Genomic DNA, 21859 nt, shown 5'->3' with positions numbered 1-21859 from the left:
AGACCCTTCTCGACCCGAAACGTCAGCTTTCCTGCTCCTCTGATGCTGCTTGGCCTGCTGTGTTCATCCAGCTCTACACCGTGTTATCTCAGATTCTCCAGCATCGGCAGTTCCTACTATCTCTGCTTTGTATTTGAGTTGACACTGCAAATGAAGAATAACTCAGTTATTGAATAAAGTCTGCTGTCCTGTTAAAATATCATCTTAGATTTAAATATTTATACATCACAGGGTTAATTGAAATGCAATGAAGTGTAAAAGTGTTTTTTTGATGCAACACTGCTAAAAGAAATTGTCTGGTCATAATCACATTACTGATTTATGGGACCTTGTTGTGCAAATTGGCTGTTGCATTTCACACATTACAGCACAGTTAAAAAGTAATCATTGGCTAAAATGCTTTGGGATTTCCTGAGGTCACGAATGATGCTGTATAAAAGTACAAGTTTTTTATTCTTTACCTGGAATAAAAATGATTTTTATTAGCTTCTCGTTGCTTGAGGGACTGAACAACACATTTTGTGGTTCAGCACTACACAACAGTTGTACCTCAAGAGATGAAACATGTTACTTTTAGATATAAATTGAAGTTGTTGTGAGGATGTCTTGGAGCTGAAAAGAATCATAACCTGCTGGTTACTAATTCTTTCATACACCTCAATGTGTTCGATGTCTTAAAGTCTGTTTGCAGATGGGCAGCTCATGTTCAACCTACATCTTCGTTATTTGAGAAGCAGATAGCAAGCAGTGTACACATTGCACAGCACGAGTATGCAGAGGTCAGCCCACAGTGCAAGAGGAAACTGGAAGGATAACACAGCTGAGGCACGTGTCAGATTGAAATTCAATTACATAGTGAAACTGGAGCATGTGTGGGAGAAAACAGAATTTCCACAGAGATAGTTGCATGTGATGATACAACAGGCACTCTGGAATGTGATCCATCAATCTTTGAGAAATCCTCCAGATGTCATGAAAAAAGCATATCTTCATTTATTCAACTCTATAATTGTGCTATATTGGTAAATGAAAGCTAAACTTTATATTGAAGACCACATTTAACTGCAATTGTGAGCCTCCAAACAAGTGCATACTTGCCTGTGAACAAGTTACAAGTTGTTTAAAACATTGTAAAACAACTAACATAATTGCTATCATTGACTTTTTCTGTTGTGAGAATAACAAGATTAATATTTGGAGCCCCACAAGATCATAAGTCTGATGAAAGGTCTAGGCCCGAAACGTCAGCCTTTCTGCTCCTATGATGCTGCTTGGCCTGCTGTGTTCATCCAGTTCTGCACCTCGTTGTCCCAAGATCATAAGTCACTCTTGTCTTGAACTTTTTCACCAAGATCGTCCAAACGCTTTTCAGAATACATCAAATGGATGTGAAAGCTTAAATTTTTTTAATGGAAAGATTAGCATAGGGGAATTTAGTTGCATTGTTTGACTGTTCATTGATGTTCTTGATTTAGAAGAATATTGTTCAGACTTTGTTCTCTTCTACTACACTCATTTTGTTTGCCTTATGGTATTCTTGGTTCATTAAATTTGTTGCTGAATCTTTGTTGTTGTAAAAGTAGTTGGTGTACTACTAAAACTCCAAGTTGCTTTTTGAAATGTGGTCTTCAATGTAAAGTTTGGCTTCCCTTTACCAATAAGGCACAATTATAGAGTTGAATAAATGAAGATATTTTTTCATAACAACTGAAAGATTTCTCAAAGTTCAATGGATAGAAACATTCCCAAAATGGGTTCACTAAATAAGCTTCAATGATCTTTTTACACCTATCAAAGATGGCTGCCACAGTCAAATAATTTTTGAACTTTATCAATTTTTGCTGTAGTGACATTATTCATACTGCGATTTTTTTCTGAACCTGAATTGCACTAAATTTGACACCACTTGTTCAGATTCACAATGTACTTTAATTAATAGAGTTTAATTAATAGAATTTAATTAAGACAGAGTACTTGAATTAATAAAATTGATAAAATTTCTTAACTGCTGAGCAAAACTTTGAATTTGTCTTTCAAACCATTTAAATTTATAAAAAAAGACTTCTTTCATTACTTTGGTACTGTTGAGAATTTGAATTGCAATACCAATTTTTACTCCTCATTTTTTTTCTCTTTTACAATCTTTTTGCTTTTAGTCTGTACCTGAAGAGTTATCTTAACTTGCTGCTGTTAACTTTCTCAGTGAGTAAATGGTTCAGGAATTTGTTAACTCGCTGTTAGAAGTTTTATCTATGCTTCTCAGCCTAGTTTTTCAGTTGAAAATGAAACTCTGCTGTCCCTTTCCTTAAGGGTGTTCAAATATAAGCTCCTTTTTGCAGGTGCTCAATTCTGATTTATCCTCTGAGTGGTTACTGGTATTTTATAGCTTTCACTTATTTTTAAAGGCTCACTTCCCCTGTTACTGTCTACGAAAGGTTTTTGAAGACTTATATCATTCAGTGATGTTTCTTTCACTGCAGCTGTGCAGTGCTGTGGCATTTCTGGCTGCGAGCTGGTCTGAGAGCTGTCTCAATGATTTTTTTCCAAATTTTTAAAAAAATTCTTCTGTTCTCCAGACGATCTCAGGTTTGTTTCTTGATCTTTTCTACTGGCATGATTTTCTAGCCATTGCTGCCACCATCTGTTTCTCGTGTGGTTCAATGTTGCACACTATGAGTTGGTTTCAGGACAGACTGATGAAGAAGCAGACAAATTCAAGAACTGTCTTCAGGCTTAGACTTTAAAGTAACACTACTTATTTTACAGCAACATTAAACACAGCTATACATAGAAATTATAGATGAACCATTCACGGATTTTATAGTTTTGTCAGATAAAGACAAAAACAGAAAATTCTAGCAGGAGCTCAGCAGGTTTGGCAGCATCTGTGAAGAGGAAACAAGAGTTAATGCTTCGAGTCCAGTAACCCCTCATCAGAATGTTCTGTTTGTATGCATTGAAGCATTTCTGAAATCTCTTTGGATGTCAGTAAAGTTACTAAAGTAACTTGTGGTCCATCTTGACCTGGAATTTCAGACCCACGAGGTAGCCCATTACCTTTCACATTCCCTTTGGTTGTGTACCTCTGCTCAATCTCCAAAGTCTTGACATAAAATTGACTAATTTTCATGTTCCATCATTTTGTCCTTGAATAAGCTCTGTTCCTAACCTTCTGGATGATGTATTTGTGGCTATTATGGTGAATATTTACATAAACTACTCATACCTACATCTTGGAGGATAATGTAAACAGAAGAAAGGTTGAAATTACCATATTCAGCATTCATTTTCCAACATTTCTATTTTAGTAACATTCGGAAGCTGATGCCATTTGTGGCCCATAGAACGTATACCATAGGTAGAATCTCCTGAGTCAGATATCTTAAAGTTAATTTAGAACACTAATATTCATAAGGCTACAATGTCATATAGACATAGTCTGTGTTCTATGCTTACTAATATTATTGTACATTACAAACACAAGATACAGTGCCTGTTGGTTGGGTCATATGCACTAATATAATACTAATTATTCCAGTATACAAGTATGTAGCATTAGTCGTAAACCAGTGATATCTTTAAAATAGTTCAGCAGGTAGTTAGAAGGAGACAGAGTTGATCTGTCTATTGCTGTTTATTTGTTGTAACATCAAATAAGAAACTTTGGGAATTTTGTGTGGTCTTTTAAAATACTGCATGTATACTCGGTTCAGCAACAACAGCCATTTACCATGTTCTTCAACAGCAAGCACCCAAGAAGTCAATGCCTCTGGAAAGCTGCCAGTTAAGCTAGATCTCAAATGAGCAAGTGAAATTTGGAAAAGAATATCTAGGTTGATATTCCTGCACCTTTTTCAAATTTCATCCATCCTATTTAATAACATCGCTAGAATGAATTCAAAATATAAGTTGGGATACTTTTCTATTTGTAGGAAAATGAAACATGAGCAGAAAAGAAAAAGGAGAAAAGGAAAAACAGGAAAGACTAAGATATAGAGGGTCTCTAAAACTTGAGTGTTCACATCAGTTTCCACAGAGGAGGTCTCATTCAAGCTCAGTCATTGTAAGTGGAAGTTAGAATTCATAACAGATGGAGAATGTATTATATGGAAACTGATGGATGGAGCAAGAAATTCAACTTCTAACATTTCACCTGTGAATATCATAGATTATGTCCTGACTCTGACAGTCTGCAGTTACAGATACCACATGATCACCATTAACTGCAAATGAGCATGGAATCCATTTTGCCCTCCCCCATCAGCCTTCCCACTCCAACAAATTGATGTTTTTTTCTTTCACCCACTCAGTTGCATTAAGAGCCTCATTTTTCTTCCAATTTGAATCAGATGTTGTGTGTATTTTCAATATTTTCTGTTTCATTTCAAATTTCTAACACTAGCAGTTTCGGTCTTTCCATTCCAGTTGTGTGACAATTTGTGGTCTGTTGTTTTACTTGACCACTTTCCAAACTGTTTTCCACAAGGAATTCTGTTGCTATCTGTAGTTTGTGGGGTGTTATTTACTACATTTGAGAAGCCTATTAACAGTTCTTCCAATTTTTTTAGGAAGGTTAGTTACAGCATGCTCTACTTAATTGCAGCACTGATTTCATTGCACTCTGAGCAATTAAAGTAAGATGGAAGTAACTTTGCTCAGGATTTCATCTGGTGAATTGAGCTCAGCAACAACAACCTGCATTAATATAATGCCTTTAACATAGTCAAAGGTCCAAAATATTTGAAATTTTAAGCACATACAGATTTTTATTTCTGATTATTCTATATTTCTTATCTATCTATGTGTAAATCACCTTCACAGACAGCCAAAATAAATTACGAAGTACATCTATGTGGTAAATTTGCAATTGTGTTCTATATCAGAGTGTTTCATGCAAATGTGTTTGATGCATACCATTTTATTATAGAACTGAGCATTGAGATCGCATCTGGAATTTTCAAACACCTGAGTGTCTGTATAGGTCCTTATAATGAGCTTGGGAAATCCCAGTTTTCTACTGTTTGTCAGAATCTTTTCTTAACTGGGAGCAATAATTCTAATAAGAAAAATATTTTCTATCCTAGTACACTGATGGAACAGCAATTTTCATTTCTGCATTACACTTATAGGCTGTTTGAAACTGCAAAATAATTTTTTGTTAAAATATATATTGTACCATGTGCATGCAGCTGGAAATTTCATCCTCCTCACCTTGAGTCAAAATGGAACTAAAATGAAATGGAAGGAAGCTCAGTTGCTGCAAGGGTACATTACACTTTAATAAGGTAAAGAGTGAGGAGAAAATGAACAACCTCAATTATATAACAATCAAGATACCAAATTTACACCAATGTAAGGAAAAGATTAGAATCTTACAGCATGTCTTACAATACAGTTCCAACAACAGAAGAAATTACCTCCACACAAAGGATGAATTGTAGATTGTGCAGAGAAGGAGATTATATTAACTCAACTTGCAGTATTTTTGCACAAACCTACATTTCAAAAAGTAGATACGGAAAAATGAAATTTTCAGTGAAAGTGGATTTTGCTTCCATTATTTACACTAATCTTTAAATATTTTGACGATATTTTTATATGTTGCTACTAATATCAGTTTAAACCCTGAGTTATTTGGACATATTTAATTTCAGGTCATAATATAAATCAATAAAATTATATATTAGGCTTAATAAGACTAATAACATTATCAGAAAACACTGGCCAATCTTGAGAAAGCTGTTTTTGAAGTTATTAGAATTGTTGATTGTATCATAATCACAGCCATACCTGGATAATACTGAAAACTTCAGACTTGGATATATCTTTAAAGACCAAATAAATAATTCTCCTTTCTCCTTTCCACCCCCTAAAAAGAACCTTCTCTGGCTTGAAGCTTAAGCAACAGCTGTTTGCACTGCTGCCCCCAATCTGATCCATGTTAATGTGGCAAATTTAAAATACAAAATGGCACAATTTCACTCGCTTTATCACACAATTGTTGTGGGCCATCGTTACAAGAACAAGAATTTCTACACTGGATTTAGAATTTGTCATGAAGTTTAGAAACTCCATTACTGTAATCTCTATATATTTTAATTTTTTTTAGGCGGCTATGTACTTCACTATTGCCAACTAGATCTTGGTTCATCCTTCAGCTAATTTAGGGAGGAACCAATTTTGTTGTGTGATTTATAAATAATGGATATCTCAATATGAAAAATAACACAAATAGGTGATTTTCATATGCATGTTTTAAAAGTTAATGGTGCGTTATAACCTTAAAACAACAGTGTGGATATAAAAACTAAGTATAGGCTTAATCCCAGAGCTACCATATAAAATATCTGGTTTGTTTTATAGACAATTTTCTTAACCAGAAACATCGATTATAGTTAATGACATCCATATGATAGATAGTTTCAGACTGGACTTGCATCGTTCATGGCTTAATCACTACTGCAGTAAACATTGCATAAAAATCAGTTGAATACCAGGTTCATAAAACAATGATCAGTGTGCTGACTTAAATCCTTAAGATGGTTGATTATTCAAAGTTGTTTAAAGAGCCAGAGAAATTTTAAAAGCCTAGTAAATGGAGGGATATTAAACTTTATTAAACACTGCTATTAAAATATCCCTGTCTTTTTATGCTTAGTCTTTGACAGACAAACCCAGACTGCCAATGTTGGCTGCAGTCTGCCAAATTGAAAAGTCTTGTTTATAAAAGAGCAGAGATCAAGACAAAGCCATTTGACCCATTAAACCGATTCATTTCGCAAGCCGTGTGTAATTCACTCTGTCATGGACTGTGCACAATCCCCTGAAACACCGATCAGCAAACATTTTCTCTGCTTCAAAAAAGTGTTTGCGTTAAAGTTGCAGAATTGTTGTCTAACCAGTGTCAGAAGGTCAGGGGTGTAGACTCCCCTTCAGCACTTTATATAGAATGTACTGTACAGCAAGGATCACTCAGACTAGCTAACCCATGCTGATTGCAGATGACACCGCAGTACATTTCTGGTCCCATCTCTTGGATGGGCACAAAACTGATTCTCCTTCAAACATCTCATGTGGAAGCCATTCCTCGGACGATCTGGTCAATATTTATCCTTCAAGTATTTGTCACTAACACAGATGACCTGTCATTTATTGAACACATTTCTAAGATCATACTGGATATAAATAATCTGTTGTTGTTCCCTGCATTACATCAGTGGCTATACCTTAAAAATTAATTCATAGTGTTGTTGACCAAGTGAGTAGGGGTGAAATCACTCTCCTATCTTCAACTACCCTGATTGGCCACAATAAAGATTTATCTTCCTTTAGCATGTGACTACACCTCCTTTCAATTAAAAAAAACTGATTCACCCAGACAACAATAATGAACCAATTGCAAGGTTTCTTAATTGAAAGAAAAAGAATTTCATTATCTGCTAGCCTTGAGAAATATAATAAAAAGGTAGGTCTGCAGGTACAACAAGTAATTAGGAAGGCAAATGGAATTTTGTCCTTCATTGCTAAAGGGATTGAAATTAAAAGCAGAGAGGTTATGTTGCAGCTGTACAAGGTGCTGGTGAGGCCACACCTGGAGTACCGTGTGCAGTTTTGGTCTCCTTGCTTGAGAAAGGATGTACTGGCACTGGAGGGGGTGCAAAGGAGGTTCACTAGGTTGATTCCGGAGTTGAGGGGGTTGGCTTATGAGGAGAGACTGAATAGATTGGGATTATATTCATTGGAATTCAGAAGATTGAGGGGGGATCTTATAGAAACATATAAAATTATGAAGGGAATAGATAAGATAGAAGTAGAGAGGATGTTTCCAATGGCAGGTGAAGCTAGGACAAGAGGGCATAGCCTCAAGATTAGAGGGAGCAGATTTAGGACTGAACTGAGAAGGAATTTCTTCACCCAGAGGGCTGTTAATCTATGGAATTCCTTGCCCAGTGAAGTAGTTGATGCTACTTCAGTAAACGCTTTTAAAAAAAAGGTGGATTTTTTTTGAACAATAAAGGAATTAAGGGATACGGTGAGAACACGGGTAAGTGGATCTGAGTCCACGAAAGGATCAGCCGTGATCTTATTGAATGGCGGAGCAGGCTCGAAGGGCCAGACGGCCTACTCCTGCTCCTAGTTCTTATGTTCTTATGTTCTTATGTCATCAATTATTCATACACACAGGTATGAAGGCACAAAGGGATAGTGTTGGAACAAAATGAAGAGGAAAGGAATGTGCAATTTAAAATCCTTAGAGCATCTTTAAGATGTACAGTTTTAATCTGAGACCACAATTTTTCAGTTGTGACTTGGATCATTTGAGTACATATGAGCACTGGGAAGTGAAAGGATATAAACCATCAGAAGGATGTCAGTTTGCTCAGTTGGCTGGACAGCTGGTTATTGTACAAAGTGACACAAACAGCATGTGATCAATTCCTCTACTGGCTGAGGTTACAACAAAGGTCTCACCATCTCAGCCATGCCCTTTGTCTGCAGTGTGGTGACCCTCAGGTTAAACTCACCACCAGTCATCTCTCTCTATGGTCCTCTGGGACTCTGGGGACTCTACCCCATTAGCAAGACTGAGCAGTTTAAATAGCTTAACTTTAGCCCAGACTCTAAGGTACTTACGAATACTATTTGTATTTGTTCGTGAGCCAATATAAACATACGTTGAATCTTTCAATACCAGAATGTGTACAACCTAGTTTCTTATTTTCTTAAGGATAACATGCATTGCTTTATCAGGTAAAGAGATCCTGCTAGAAGCAAAATGAATATCATTGTTAGCAGTGGTAGCCGTTTACGAAAATAATCCAAGATCTCTGTAACAAATTCTTGAAAATCGAACTGAAGATCAACTTGATAATAGCACTTGACAATGTGAGAGGGCTGTCAGCAATAAGGATTCTTACCTTTATCCAAAAGTTGGTTCATTTTGCTATTCTTCTCTGCAGATCAGTAACAAAATAGAGGGAAGCTCAATCAGCATCATCAACCTTTATTTAGCTGAAACATGTGAGTACAACCCTGCAACTTCTGATCTTCAAGGCAGTAGTTCTTAAAATAGCATTTGTAAACGGACCAAGGCAAGCGAAAGAGTAGCAACAAGAAAAATAAAGGGAAACAAAAGCAAGAAAGACAAAAATGGAGAAAGAAGCAAAACAAGTCAAATGAACAAACACTATATTGCACTGCTTCCTTTTTAGCAAGAAATGGAAGGCAAACACTTAATTACGGATCAGTCTTTTCAGTCTTTCTGTGGACAATCAGAAAGACCCAGAAAAGATACTTGAAGACAAGCTCAAAGGAAGAATTAATTTCAGAATTAACTTATTCCTACAGAAGTAATACATACAGCAACTCAAAGTACCTATGGCAATTACCATTATATTAATATTATGGCCTGAAAGAAAAGATGACTTGAATAAGTGGCCATATGTTGATCTCAAGGTGGAGGTTGAACTGTTGGAAAATGTTGAGCACCATTCACTTAAGATTCTGGGACAGGGATCACCAATAAGATCACTGTCTAGAATCCATTTCAATTGGGTGAATAACTGAATTATCCATTTTAATTTGATTTTCCTTTAAGCAACACATAGAAATATTAAATCAGTTAAATTTAGTGTCTGTAAGGCAAGGCCTCAAATATTTAATTAACAATCTACACTAGCCTATAGACACTATGGTTTGTTTCAACCTGTATTTTACTTAGTATAGTGTGACTAACGTTTTTCCAAGTTGTATGTGTACGGGCAATGTTCACCAGTGATGAAGTGGGCACGAAATTCAACTGCCATACTGGGATTTTGATATATATTTATCAATAGACTATGTGATACATGTCAACTATGTCATATTACAGTCATTTGAGGTCTGTCAACTGATCCCTTTGGATGAAATGTAAACCGTTTGATGTGTGATACTATTGTAGTGCTGAGCTAACACACAACTTCTGTATAGCCTGGAGCATGTTTCTTGTTTCTTCAGCTTAGAGATCAATTCAATTCATGAGTAAGTTTCAGGAACAAAGAATTCGTCTTTGCTTGGCCCAAGCACATTTGTCTCCATTTGAATATGACATGATGAAAAAGCTTGGACTAATCAGCATCAAGTAGTAACTGTAGGCTCAGTGGTAAGTATTAGCCTTAATTGCAGATGCCAATAAAAACTCCATTGTAATTGATTTCCTGTGATTTCACTCAGAAACAAACCTTTAAAGAAAATTTCTCCCTAGGAAATTTGTATTTCTATAATTTCTAGCCAGAAATTAATTTAAACTAGCTTGCATTCAAGGGTGTTTTGGATGGATAATTAATACAAGCCAAATGTTCTCATGTGTAATGATTTTTCATTTAATTGAAATTTACAAGGATTTAAAGACACAAATTGTGGGTATATTTATAAATGAATCAATTTTGCCAAAACACGAATGAAACATCCCAATAATTCCTGTTGAGTATAAAGCACAGGTTGGATGCTTAACATTTTCAAGGTGAGGTAATTTTTTTTTGGCCAGTATAATGTGGTCTAGTTTTAAAAGAATCACCTCTGGGATTTCAAAGCCACAACAGAAGAAGACTACAATCAAATTCCGCACTAGTGTTCCAGGCAACATCGAGGAGCTAAGGCAAGGATTAGAACACTGTAATCTAAACTGACATTGGTTTCTAGTCACCTGTTCTACATATGGATTACTCGCTCATTAGTATGTTCCCTCTTAACATGATACCATAAACATATACCTGATCGTGAGTTTCCCCAGCAGGATATTTTACTAAATGCTTCAATGTTCATGTTATTTCCCATAACATAAGAAACTGGATTTCATTGTGACGGAATTGAAGAAATCAACAGTCTTTTATTCTAACTAACTGTTATGTTTTATTCTTCAGGCTCAGAAGTACCCAGGCTAAGGTTGTAACTACATTACAACAGAGACACATGCTTTCACTACAGTGTCAGATTGCAAGTGATCTATGATAAGATAGGGTACATGCTGTGATGCACTGACAAAATTATTCTGTCATGTCTCTTAAAGGCATACAGACATACTGACTGTGAAACGTAACAGAATACCTGATTTCATCTATTCAAGTATATATAATTTGAAAGAGAAATACGAACCTGGTGAACTGCATGAAAACATGTTTAAAAATATGCTCACCAAGAATTTCCCCAGGGGTTTTACCAATCAGTTGTCATAATGGATGTGGAAGACTGGGAGAAAACTGAGATAAACTAGACTGCTGTTGACCTCCCAAAGTTGGAGTGGATGCAGTAGAGTCCCTGAGTCTACAAAGGGATAAAGACAGGTTAAGCAAGTGGGCAAAAACTTTGTTGATGGAATTTAACACAGGAATATGTGATGTTATGCACTTTGGCAGGAAAAATAGAAGAGCTGAATATTATTTTTAAAGAGAAAGACTGCAGAAAGCTATAGCAGAAAGTGGTTTTACAGTCCTTGTGCATGAATTACAAAAAGCTCACATTCAAGTGTAGTGGATAATAGAGGGCAAGTAGCATTTATTGAAAGGGAATGGGGTATAAAAATGGGAAGGTCTTGCTAAAACAATAGCAGACACTAGTCAGACAACACCTGGAATAGTAAGCAGTTTTCATCACCTTATCGAAGAAAAGATATACTGGCATTGGAGGCAGTCCTGAAAAGATTCACATGGTTAATTCCAGCTAAGGAGAGATTTTCTTAGAGGAGAAATTGAGTAAGTTGGACAGGTATCCACAAGAGTTTAGAAGAATGAGAGGCAACCTTGTTGAAATATATAAAGTTCTTAGGAGAGTTGATAGGGTAGATGCAGAGAGGCATTTTCCCCTTGGGGAGTGTCTAGGAGCAGAGGGCATAATCTTAGAGTGCAAGGTCACCCACGTAAGACGGAGATGAAGAGAAATTTCTTCTCACAGAGTGAAGTGAATCTGTGGAATTCTTTACCGCAAAGGGCTGTTGATGCTCACTTGTTAAGTACAGTATATTTAATGCTGAGATAAAGAGATTTTTAAATAGTAAGGGAATCAAAGATTGTAGAAATAAGGCAGAAAAGTAGAGTTGAAGATTATCAGATCTTCCATGATCACATTGAATGGTGGAGGAGACTCGAAAGTCCGACTGGTCTACTTCTACTCCCATGTCTACTGGTCTTATGGAAATTCCTTGTAAATGTATTTAGATGAGTTTTCTTTAAATACAATTGTTTCCTACATTGAGTAATGTGGAAGAGAATATCCAGCATTCAAAATTTCAAACTGGTTTCATCAGTGAAACATATAGACTCTTTTTCATTCAAGCTAAAGATATCGATTGAGTATTGGTGGACTTATTGTCACCATATGACAGTGATCTTCCCTACATTAATAAACAATTGACTAGAGTATTTAAAAAAGACATAAGGCCCCCCTTTGCTATCGACAGCGTGGAAACTGATATGCAGTACATGTGTAAAGAAGGATATTGCCTTATTTTTTCATGTCACTTACTCATAAATGTCAGGAATGGATTAATCAAATTGGATCAGAATGAGTGAAATATTATAATTGTCCAACTCACAGTCCCTGGATTCTCAATTCATTTTATACCCACTTCCAACAAGTTCAGAACAAGTTTAAAAAGTTAAGTGAATTTTTTTTTTATTGATAGTATATAGCCTTGTGTTTCTTTTACCCTATATTAAGGTGTATGCCACACCTGGTCTGGAAAATTATGCCCAGAACAAACTTTCAAATGCAGGTTTTGAAGCAAATCAGAGTGTTGCATTACTTAATTAGCTGCTGTAATTAGTTGCAATTCCTTGCAAAAGAGGGCTTTGTTTGAATTGTAATTTTAGCCATCACTTAACTGATGAGCGATCCACTCATGTTCCAGTCTAAGACCGCAATACAAAGAGCAGCTGATGACAGACACGCTAATACCAGGTTTTTACTACTGGGGTTTTGTTATTACCTGCTGGTGGCAAATGGCCCCTGACCTCCATTTACCAAGCAACAGATTGTGCCAAGTAAACCTTCTCAGTCTTACTGAGCAAAAAAAAACAAATGAAGGAATTACCTGCTACCCAGGTTTCACCCCCATAACCTGTTCATTATTGCATATTGCAAAATAATTTAGCTGAATTAGTTCCATGGAAATTCTGTTGTGAATACTTAAAACATAAAAATTGATAGACCAGAATCTTGTAGAAAACTTCTAAGTTCCAATGAATCTAATTTCATTCCTTAACATTTAGCTTCACTCCATTGTTACAAACGTAATGTAGCAGATGAAAACAAGGCATAAAGTAAGTTAATAGAGTGAACCCACACTTTGTTTCATATAGTGGTATTTCTGTGCAATATAGTTCCATACTACAATATTGTTCTTAAATTTTGTAAATGTTTACTATTTATCAGCAGTGAGAGTTGTAAATAAGGCTGAATCTGATCATTATAGTAACTTTATAAAATAATCAGACAATCACAATATATGGACCAACCTATATGTTTAGGCAAAGAATGGCATGCCCAGAAATCTGTGATCAAGTTTTAGTCTCATTGATCAGTAGTTTAAATCTGACTTTCAACATCTTTCTCTTGAATGAGACATACATTACACTATTTTATTCAAAAGGTTTGAAGAATAGAACTGAAGTAAAGGAAGTCAACTGCATTAATGTGGGTTTGCAATAGGTTTTCCTGTAATTATACAGTTGGAGAAAAAAACTACATCCAGAAGAGTGTTTCAAAAATAATATTTAATATAGAGTTCAAGGATAAATGGGGCAATAAAATTCCATAACGTCAGTGGAATGTAAAAGCAAAATTTAAAATTTTGGTTAAGGATCACCATAGCTGTTCAGCATCTTACTAACATCAAACTGATCCCTACCTTTAAATTATATTTTATCTCACCAGCTAAATGTTACACCATAGTTGCTTATCTTCACGACTTTGTGATAAGAAAAGATTTGAAACCTGGAACGAATAGTTGTATGGATGGCCTGTCATTTCCAGTTGTCTTAATCTGATTTGAGGCCAGTTAGACAATTCATTGAACTAAATTTGTCATTCAACACATTTCAACTCACTTCAGGTGACTTTTTGTGTTTCAGTGAACATATAACAGGAAACTAAGGGAAAGCAAAGATCTTCTCTAATCCAGTTCTGGATAATGAGAGATTATTTTGATACTGGCCAACTGTACTGTAACAGTTAATCATTATTGAAACATTTATCTGGAGATGAAATTGCGATCAGATTATTAATATCATTAGGTTCAAACATTGTTATATATTCATATGATTAATTTAAAATCTCATACTTGCAAAAAATTAAGATGAATAGTAAGGGGAGATTGGAATTAAATTTCTGTCAATCCTGTGATAATGTAGATTTCTCTCTTACTTAGTATTAGTTGTAACTAGTTCCTGATGCATTTTATTCAGCACAAACCCAACCTCAGGTAACGTTTGTGTTGAAATAGCTTTGTTGATTTTCACCAGTTAAGGTTACAATTCACAGATGTCACAGAGTGGTTTAGTGAGGCCCAAAAGTAGTCTTCACATTAAATAAAAGTTTTTCTCAAAAATTATTGAAAAATAACAATATTTGAGTGATATTCAGTACATCAGTCTTACTAGCTGAATCATAATTGTTAGCTTCCTGTACCTCAATGTTATGGGGATAAAGAGATGAGACCTGTGACCTGAAGTACACAGTCCAAAATAGCCCTTTCCTGAAAGAAATGCCAGCCTTTCCCGATACATGCTATCTATAATTAATGTAGCACACATTAGCTTCAATCTTAAAGTAATCTTCAATCTAATTTTTGTCGGTTCAAAGTTTTACAGTTTTAAGAAATGATCATTTTCAGAATTAATTGAGATAAATGAGTGGGATTTGAACATGGTGTGCTTTTAAAAAGACATGAGGAACATTTATTCTTGTTCAGTTTTAGTTTTACTGTCAGTTTGCTCTTTTGAACATAACATTTTTATGCACACAAGCTCTCAAAAACATCCATATCTTAACAGGTAGGAGACAAGTAAATGGAGAATTTGCTTGGTTCCCAATTTGTTCTTTGTAATAAACAGTTCACTTTCAATGGATTCTTTCTTGTCGCTTCACAACAACCAGTTGGTAAAAAGAACTTCGAAATTTTGAGACAGAGACTTTAAAGATTTTTTTTTCCAAACCACTGTGTATGTGTCAGCACGTATTTGTGTGTGCTAACCACCAAATGACGTTACTTCCCCAGTAAGTGAGCCAGGAATTGGGACAATCATTTTACTCACTGAACCCACGGAACTCACTAAAGAAAGAATGCATTTTGTCAGCTTTATGGATTCTGATTTGTGAGGCGATTGGGCTGGTTGGTGGGAATAAGAACATAAGGAATTGCAGACCTTGTCATGCTGCCGTTCAAGCCTGCTCTGCCATTCAATGAGATTGTGGCTGATCTTCTCCTTAAACATTTTCTTGTACTATCTTTGAAACTATTAATATTTTCAAAATATAAAAATCTATCAATATCTGTTCGCAACATACTCAACACTGGATGGCCACAGTTCTCTGGGCAGAGAACTCCAATGATTCATTATCCTGTGAGTGAAAAAAATTCTTTATCTCACTCCTAAATGCACTACCACTTACTCTGCGCCTCTGACCATTGATTTTACAACTCCACCAGGCACAGCACAAGTCTCCTGCATCGACCCTGCCAGATCCTGTATGAGGTTTGTACATTTGAATAAGATAACCTCCTATTATTATAAATACCAAAGCAAAAAAGCCCAGTCTATCCAATCTTTTCAAAAAGACAATTCTTATATCCAGGAATTAGTTTGGTGAATCTCCATTTCACTCTGCTTATGGTTTGTAAATATTTTCGTAGTTAAATAAAATAATTAGATAAAATAATCCAGCTATGGTGTCATCAAGGCTCTATATAATTGCAGTAAGACACTTTAGCTCCTGTACGCAGGTCCTCTCATAATAGAAGCTAAAATATCATTTAATTTCTGAATAATTTGATATTACCTGCATGTTAAATTTCAGTGGCTTATAGAAGTTTATAAAATCATGAGGGCAATGGATAAGGTGAATAGCCAAGGGTAGGGGAGTCAAAAACTAGAGGACATAGGGTTAAGATTAGAGTGGAAAGATTTAAAAGTGATTTGAGGAGTAACCTTTCACACAGAGGGTGGTGCATGTATGGAATGAGCTGCCAGAGGAGGTGGTGGAGGCTGGTACAATTACAACATTTAAAATTACGTCTGGATGGGTACATAAATAGGAAGAGTTTAGAGTACATTGGGCCAAATGCTGGGAAGTGGGACTAGACCATTTTAGGATATCTGGTTGGTGCGAATGTGTTGGAACGAAAGGTCTGTTTCCATCTATGACACAATGACGTATGAATAAGCACACCCAAGTCCCTTTGAAGTTTAACACTTAACACCTCTCACCATTTAATAAATACACTGTTTTCTGTTTTTCCTATCAAAATTGATAATCTCATATTTCCGTGCATTGTATCTTATCTCAAAGTTTTTGCGCATCCGCCAGTCCAAATCTGCTTGAAGTGTCTTTTCATACCACACCACTCGTGTTCCCCATCTAGTTTTGTGTCATCAGCAGACTTGGAAACCCTACATTTAATCTCCACATCTGAATCATTGACATAGACTGTGAATAGCCGGCACTCAAGTACTTGTGGTACCCCACTAATTACAACTTGCCAACCTAAAATTCCCCATGTATTCCAATACTTTACCAACCTCAAATATGAGACCTTATCCAAACCTTTCTAAAAATCTTTTATATATCACATCCCCTGGTATCCCCCATCTTCTCTGCTAGTTAACAATCCAATATTCTTTATAAAAACTGAAAGAACTGCGGATGCTGTAAATCAGGAACAAAAACAAAGTTGCTGGAAAAGCTCAGCAGGTCTGGCAGTATCTGTGAAGGAAAAAACAGAGTTAACATTTCGGGTCGGGTGACCCTTCCTCAGAACTCACCAGATCCGAAACGTTAACTCTGTTTTTTCCTTCACAGATGCTACCAGATCTGCTGAGTTTTTCCAGCAACTTTGTTTTTGAATCCAATATTCTGATTGATTAAATATTGTTAAATTTAGTTGTAATATTAATATATTAAGCATGGCAAGGCGAACAGCCTTTTAATTCGTTTGATATAGCATCAATGACAGTGTTGCAAACACTGATTGGGAGATATTGCTCAATGATGTAAACAGTCTTTAGATGATACCAGAGCAGTGATCATTTCATCACGGCACAACTTACATTCTGGCATCTCAAAAATGACCTATCTATTCCGACTCTTGGTTTCCTGGCCATTAACCAATCCTCAGTCCTCAAAATTATATTACCTTACAGTTGTTGAGTATTAATTTTGTACAACAGCCTCTTGTATGGTATCTTATCAAATGCCTTCTGAAATTCCAAAATCTGCTTATACTCCCTTATCGAAAACCTTCATTATAACTCTCAAAGTTTTCAGTTCTCAGTCCCCCTGTTGCCCCAAGCCCCAATGTCTACCTTACAACTCTCAATCCACTGCTAATTATGGAAGTGACCCCAAATATCCAGCTCCCCTAGATTCTCAACAGTCTCCAAAGACTGACTTTTTACCAATTCCTGACTCCAACCCTCAACCAACTGAGGCAGCGACAAGTTCAATAGGAAAAGCTGGGAATTTGCTGTACTTATAACACATTTTGTCTCTATGGCAAGGCTGATAGCTAGAATACATGTGAATGTACATCATTTATACACACAAAGACCCAATATTTTTCATTTTCTGCTTTGAGTAAATGTGGAAGAAATCTGTGATCATAAAGCAGGTATGCTAAAAAGACAAATTATCGACAATTGATACTTGACTATCCACACACAGGAAGAACAATAGATTTATTATACTTACATAAAATAAGTAAATGCACACATATGTTCTAGTCAATTGGTTGGGAAGTTTTAGGAATTAATACACAAACAAACTCTATCTGATTTGAATGCACTATCTGACAATGCTACTTTCTGCAATGATTGAATCCTTGCAGTATTAATTATTGAGTCTATTTGATATTGGGTCAGAACTTAGATGTGTAAAAATATAATTTTGCCCACAATTGTTTTGAGGATGGTTCAAAATAAATCAACGTGTAAGTTAAGTCTTCATTTTTATATTTATTTCTCTCATTGCTGTCTCATTACTAAAATGCATTTTTCCCTCTCAGTCAGTGTGCTGCATGATGCAGGAAAATGTAAGCATTCTTGCATCCTTTGTTGTACGATAATACTAAACTTCCAAATTAAGTAATCAAAAAAGGTGCAGTGGGTGCCCTTTTAGGAGCAGCCTGGTGTCCAGGCGGTGTGGCCTTGTAAGACATTATTTTGGAGAAGGTATGACATATGGGCAAATTATGATTTCAGTCAGCACGTGGCACAGATTTGATACCAGCTGTATAATATTCAGTCTCAGCCCTCCAACTCATTGCTTTTTGAGCATGCACTGTAGTAAACAGTAGAGCTGCAGTCATCTTTACAATACTTATATAAACAATTATTTACAGAGTTGCACCTTATAAACATACACCTCTTAACCTAACAACTGCACTGTCAATCTGTCTCCCCTTTTAGTGGCTCACAAGTGTATTTCCTAAGTTAATACTCACTACCTGCTAACAACTAAATACAATTAATACCCAGTTATACAATTAATACACAAAGCTGGACATTTATCAAGAGCAAGAAGGCTCCCTTCCCCCCACAAGTACCAATTAAATTGATTAACAATGGCCTTCAGGCTAGTTGATGATTGATTTCTTTGGGCTGTTGTTGAGTTTGTAGAAAGGCTGTATGTTTTCTAGTGTCACTTAAAGTCAGTGAAGTCTATAGAGAATGGTGCTGTCTGGGGTGAAGGATTTGGTTCTGACTTCAAGGGTTTTGCTCAGACAGTTTGCTCCCAGTCATGCATGCTTAGTTATCAATTCTCTTGGCCTGCAGCAGAACAGAAAAGAAGCAAGAGAGACACAGAGGACGGCAAAGTGCTTGCATAGAGAGGGGCTCTCAGCAGGACAACGTATCCATCAGAGATGTTTAAGAAGCAATTTATTTATAGCTTCAGAGTGGAGAAATGTGTGCAACATCTTCATTTTATGAATGAGGTGCTCAGTGAAATCTGCCACCTTTGCAAGTAGACCTGCAGCCTCAGAGCAGGGGGAGGATGGTGCTACCAGTGGCTAGGAAGTGACTGTTACCTGCCAGGATGCAGCTGACAACAATTCAAACATTTCCTAGTTTGCCATTAATGTAAAAGGCAGATTACTGATACTCTTTGTGCCAGGAGTGTGTAGGGTTCACTCCCTGACCAGAAAAAGGACGCAAGCACCCATAAGGCTTCAACAAAGTGACTGGCCTATCCCGCGGTGCAGGATGCCATTGACTGAATAGACATTTCAATGCAACACCTGTAAAGCGATCCTTGAATGTAGTTCAACTGCAAATGTTCCACTTTCTGAAGGTGCAATTGATGTGCAATTTTGGTCAGCATATAATGCAAATAAATGCCCCACATTTATCACAGAAGACAAGATGCTTTTATACTTTTACACCAGTCCACTTTATTATTAATGTTTGAGCCATCACGTCCAATCAGAGAGTGGATCCTGAGCAACAAGGATGACCTGCTGATCACCTGGACCTTAGTGCTGGTGCCCAACTCGAGCACATATGGGTAGCTTTCAAGTAAAGAGAGCAATGCTGCCATTCAAAACATAATCAAACTGATCACTGAGGAGTTTACATAAATCTCTGAAATCCCAGGAATCTACAGCGGGACAGATTGCTGGCTTGCTGTGGGACTCTGAATGTCCAGTTGAACACCAGTATCTTAAACCATATGTTGACAGTAGTTTATATTTGCATGACAAGTAACTTACTTTCCATGATCTCATTCTGAGCTGCTGGCGCAGCACTCAGATGTTGGGTAGATTCCACTTGTGCTGCAATGACAGCTCAGATATTGGCCACCATAAGCATCATGGTTCCTTGCAAGTATTAATGGACTTGAGTATCATTTCCATACTAAAAAGAATAGATTCCAAGTTCTGTGTAAAGCCATGTACAAAGTTGATATCAGACTCCTACATGCTCCTTGACAGTGACCTGATAGGCCTGCTAATGAGCCAAGCATTTCTTCAGCATCTGTTTTCCACCTCCATGATCTGTTTCCATCTGCTTCTTCTGCAACAGAATTTGTGTAAAATTTTTCATACAGGGAGCTGGACCTGTGGTATGCTTACTTGTGCCCATGTGCAGTCCCACTTCTGTGCTACCCTCCAAATTACATGCTATGCCAGTGCAACAACATTTTTTACAATATTAAGTTCATAAAATTAAGATGACAATGGATCCTATCTGCATGTTTAGAGGAGATGAATTCTACCTGTAAATGGCTGTTAATTTACAAATAGCAGAGATCAGAGACTGACAGATGTGAAACCAGTGCAATGATTTGTTGGGTTTGTGATCTACTTTAGATCTTGCGGAATTTGTTACCAGTATGTGAACATCGATGCAGTCTCAATGATTGTAATATCCAGAGTACCTGGACACAGAACAAGAAGCAGCTTTCACTTGTATCCAAAAACTAACAACGCTAGCTCAACATGCTCTGGAAGTCATTAACCCAACAGGGACATTGTGCTGAACCTTCTCTTTTTTTTTGATTATATATGAACTGCATTGAATATTTTTGGAGAGATCTCCAAAAAAAGCTGATTGAGATTTCTCGCCATATCTTACCAGACTCATCACATTAACTAACTACCTCATCACAATGTTATCCTTCATCCAATTCCAGCCCCATCAACTTGTCACTGTCTGAATATCTACTGATGGACTGGCACTCCTTGCAGTCATACATTTCTGGAGAAGGGGCACTGGATTTGAAACATTAACTCTGTTTTCTCTCCACAGATGCTGCCAGGCCTGCTGAGTTTCTCCAGCTTTTTCCAGTTCTTTGTTTTATAACAGCATATTGCAAATTGCATTTCACCAGCATTTGATCCCTAAGCATCTTCACTCTGTATGCATTGCAAATGGGTGATGAAATGATTGCATACCAAATGTAGTTGAGTTTACAAAAGCATGCTTCATGTATTTCTTGCTACAATGTCCTAGCATCCTGCAAACATGAATCCCATGCTTTCACCCACTGAACTGACATTTACATCATCCAGCTTGAGCATTGTCCTGATTATTTTCTAGCGCCACTAAACATCTAGGGGATGGGGAAGTAATGGCAGGGAACACAGCTCACAGTGGATAATGTCAGCGCCTAGTACCTCCTTGTTGCCAGGTACACTCCCAAAGTCTTCTCATCCCCTTTTATGTTGCACTACCCTGATAGCTCATTTCAGCCCATCCAGCCCATCTGAACACCCACCACATTGAACTTCACCTCCAAATGTCCTCCCTGCCCCTGGACCCTGCCATACACGGCAATAACGCCTAACCTGCTCCTTTATACTCCCTCTGTGGAGGCCATGGCAGCTGTCACTGCTACTCACCGGCCCTTTCCTCCCCTCCCCCAAGTGTTGCCTACCATGCTATTCCACATAGCCCCATGCACTTTGAGTTTCCTTCCATCACCATCCTTGTTCCCACTCCCACAAACCACACTGCCTCCCCCTTAGCCTTGACTTCTACACCACTTTTGGCAGTGATTTTGACATTCATTAACAACAACAAAGTTGCTGGAAAAGCTCAGCAGGTCTGGCGGCATCTGTGGAGGAGAAAACAGAGTTAACGTTTCGGGTCCGGTGACCCTTCCTCAGAAC

At 36.9% G+C, this 21859-nt stretch overlaps 1 long non-coding RNA gene across 2 annotated transcripts in view; it reads right to left on the bottom strand.

Annotated features, from left to right (window-relative positions):
• LOC125484675 overlaps positions 1-21859 on the bottom strand; it is a 51726-nt gene that overhangs the window by 5065 nt on the left and 24802 nt on the right. The window contains exon 4 of one of the 2 annotated variants that reach the window (XR_007263491.1): positions 1162-2885. The exons of the other annotated variant lie outside the window; for it this stretch is intronic. This is a non-coding gene — a long non-coding RNA (uncharacterized LOC125484675). Of the gene's footprint in view, positions 1-1161; positions 2886-21859 lie in introns of those variants that run through there. 2 annotated transcript variants of the gene reach the window in all.

The sequence above is a fragment of the Rhincodon typus genome, chromosome 13 (genome assembly GCF_021869965.1).
Source record: "Rhincodon typus isolate 14 chromosome 13, sRhiTyp1.1, whole genome shotgun sequence".
NCBI lineage: Eukaryota > Metazoa > Chordata > Chondrichthyes > Orectolobiformes > Rhincodontidae > Rhincodon > Rhincodon typus.
The sequence above is the reverse complement of the archived record's forward strand: the minus strand, read 5'-3'. Positions and strand labels throughout refer to the sequence as shown.